Source organism: Crocuta crocuta, unplaced genomic scaffold, assembly GCF_008692635.1.
Source record: "Crocuta crocuta isolate KB4526 unplaced genomic scaffold, BGI_CrCroc_1.0 scaffold1013, whole genome shotgun sequence".
NCBI classification, from domain to species: Eukaryota; Metazoa; Chordata; class Mammalia; order Carnivora; family Hyaenidae; genus Crocuta; species Crocuta crocuta.
In genome coordinates, this window is record NW_027531297.1 from 573,223 (window position 1) to 576,592 (window position 3,370).

The 3,370-nt window shown below is 65.9% G+C and overlaps 1 protein-coding gene across 1 annotated transcript in view; it reads left to right on the forward strand.

Moving 5' to 3' along the window:
• Positions 1-3,370, forward strand: part of EXD3 (exonuclease 3'-5' domain containing 3) — a 76,349-nt gene that overhangs the window by 32,341 nt on the left and 40,638 nt on the right.

The following is a 3,370-nucleotide window of genomic DNA, read 5'->3' on the forward strand; positions in this document are numbered from 1 at the left end:
GACAGCCTAGTTCCCTCTGGCCCAGCTGCTTACCCGCTGCTGCTGGCTTTGTGTCCTTGTCAAGGGTCCTGTGGCCACACCCACGCCAGGCCTGGGGACCTGTTCCAACAGCAGGGTCTGGTTTGCAGGAAGAGCCCCCGAGAGCCCTCACGCCGAGCCCACCACCCCCCCGCACCTGCCCCGGGGCCCTGCCCTGGGTGGCCCAGCCCCTGCCACTCGTGGCTCTCCTGCACCAGGTCCCAGCAGGGGTGGTGCCCCTGTGAGGGTCACACACCCGAGGGTCCTGTTGGCTCCTTGCCGGCGCCTGGCCGGGCAGGACCCCACCCTACCTGTGCCGCGCTCCCCGGGACCAGCCCCTCAGCATCACGCCCATGGCTCTCGCTGCAGAGGTTCCGCACAGGGCATAGCACTGGCGCTTTGCGGCACAGGTGACCAGTCCTAACAGCAGAGGGGCCTCCAGTACGTGCGGTGCTTTGGGCCGGGGGCCATGCCCGGGACGGGTCGTAGCTCCCTTGTCCTGGGCCGGCCTGGGCCCTGGGCAGAAAGAGCAAATGTGGAAATGTGGGCTTAGGAGCTGCAGGTCTCTGGGTAAGAGCTTGTCACGCTCTGGAGGTCTCAGCGGGTTTGTCGAGTCTCCTTTGTGAGCCCTGCCAGCTCTCATTTAAGTCCAGAAATTTCCAAGAGAAGGTGGAGGCTGGCCAGGAGCATTGGGAGTGACTTGGGTCTGCGTGAGGTAGTAGGGAGTGGGGGTCTGTGGTGAGCGGGGAGGGGCAGCTCTGTGGTGGATGTCAGGGGCGGGTCTCTGAGCTGTTGCTGCAGGCACGGGGCCCCCATGGCATCTCTGTGCCCTGAGATGTGAAGATCACAAGCAGGGAGAAGCCCTGGGGTGCCCAGCTCAGCAGAACACTCTTCCCACATCCCAAGTCCAGTCTCGGGCTGTCCAGGGGCTCACTCCTGGCTCACCCCTCCCACTGCCAGGGCCATTGCTCCCCACTCCTCGGTGGGCACCGAGCAGGACCCCAGGCGCGCCCCACGGGCCTTCTACCCCGAGGGGCCGGTCCCAGGGAGGAGGCTCACTGCAGTTTGGGCCTCACCTGGACCACCAGTCCTGCGCCCGCAGAGGTGTGGGCCGTGTGTTGGTGGCTGTCATCTTGTCTCGAGGCCGGTGAAGGGCGCTGAGAAACCAAGATGGCCACGCCAGGGACAATGTGGCTGGGGCTCCGCTCCCGTGGCGCAGGGCCATTCTCCGCGGGCTGAATGGGCGGCTGGGCTCGCAAGAATGCGGGAGGCAGAAGGCAGGCTAGTGTTTCGGCGTCTTCTGTTACACCCGAGCCTTTCAAAGAGTGTCTAGGGCCGGCTGAATGCGCCTCCCTCGCGCTCCAAGGCAGGAATCCCAACACAAAGGGGGCTCTTGTCCCGCACAGGCCCCTTCTGCGAAGAAAAGCCATTGTCCCCAAGCGGGGCCGCCCGGCAGGCGGTGCATGCTCCAGTGCCCACCGCCGCGCCCGGCGAAAGGGGCCGCATTCAGGCCTGTCCGCTCGGATTAGCAGGGACTCACGACTTAATGTGCACCGATATTTCATGTCGAGGGCGGCGGCTGGCTCCAGGCGGGATGAATGCCCGCTTTTGTCTACTGAGTTATTTTATTTACATTTTTTAAACAGCTTATCAAGGTAAAAAGATAGCTTTGCTTCAGGGGGAAGAAAAAAAAGCCCCTTGGCTCCGGGCCGAGCTGAGCTGTGGAGGTGGGAGGCAGGCCCATCCTGGGTCTGAGGCTGCCGAGTCTGGGCACCTGCCCGGCCTCCTGCCCCTCGGATGGACAGCCGGGGGGGTGTGGGGTGGGCATGAATGCTCCTCCCGTGGCGGCCACCTCGGCCCCACTGGGTTTTCTTAGTTTTTGTCCCCAAGGGTGGCTGTCCTAGAGCCTGTCTGCCCAGAGGTTTCCACGGCCCCGCCCTGCGCAGCCCAGCGTCTCCCTCGTGCAGAGGCCAGTCCTCGGCAGTTTCCTCTGTGGGGCCTCAGCCCCCCCTTCTGTCACCGGTGCCTGAGTCAGCAAGCGATGTGCCTGCACCTGCCGGGTCTCTCAGGTGACCGGGTCACGGGCGGCTGGTGTGCTCTTGGCAGAAGCTCAGACAGGAAAATGACCGGAGATGGAGTCTAAGCCCCTCATGGCAATGACAGAACTGCGCACAGCAACACCCCTGCCCCGGCCAAGCCCCAAGATAGAAGCCAGGCCGAGAGGGCTCCCTGCTGCCGGTCATCCCTCCCGGGCCGCTGCGACCACCCAACCTGGCTGCCCCTTTCCTTGTCCTGCGCCGCCCCGCGCACCCAGCCTCCAAGTGCAGAGGTGCAGGTGCAGAATGAGGGTACCCCCCAGACTGTCCCTGGGGGCGTCGGCGGCCATCCAGCCCTGAGCACGCTCGCCCCACCCTGCAGCATCCAGACAGGCCACGTGGCTGAGAGAGGGCACCCTGGGTGCTGGGACAGCTCGGGAGGAGCCAGGGAGCAGAGAGGGGCCGAGCGGAGCCCTCTGAGCCCTGTGTGACGGTAACCCCTGACACACCAGTGAGGCCTGAGCAGCCTGCCTTGGATGAGCGGGCTGGGCTCTGCGAGGAGCCCCCCACCCTCTCTTCAGCCGGTGGGCACCGCTGGCCAGATGAGAGGGTTGGGGTCGGCACAGAGGGCTCCCCTGGACCTCACTGGCTCCTCGGGGGAGGGAGGCCCCAGCAGCAGAGTGGGGGCACCCTCAGAGAGGGGGGTGAATGGGCTCCAGGCTGCCCTCTATGGCGAAGCCTCTCCTGCTTCTGTGAAGGGCAGCGCCCAACCTCCCGTGGCCACACCCTTGAACCTTCTACCCGGACCACCATTCCAGGTTACCCCCCCTCCCAAGCCTGAGGCCTCACCCCAGGATTCAGAGGGCTTGTCGGAGGGTGGGGGCTCAGGATCGCGCCTAGACCCTGGTGAGGGCTGGAGCCCAGCGGACAGATGGAGTCCTGCCCTTGGAGGAGCAGGAGCCACAGGGTGATCGGGGCTGACGCCCCAGCCGCGGTAGTGAGGGGGGAGGAAGGTCGTCTGTGCCCCCCACACCTCTCCCAGGGTCACCGGCTCACAGCAGGTCTGGAGGATGGGGGGTCCCAGGCCCCCAGGTACCCCTCCCCACGGCCCCTCCTCCGCCGTGGCCTGGCCCCACCAAGCCCAGGTCCAGGTGCTGACCGAGGAGGAACAGGAAGCTAACGGGAGCATGGCGGCCTCAGGGCACAGGCGGTAGCGTTCTGACCACCCCACTTCCTGAGCACAGTGTGGGGGGCCGCCGGGGTACGCATGCTAGCCTTCCCGGAGGGGGGCCTGGGGCTCAGTCAGTTCTCAGGGG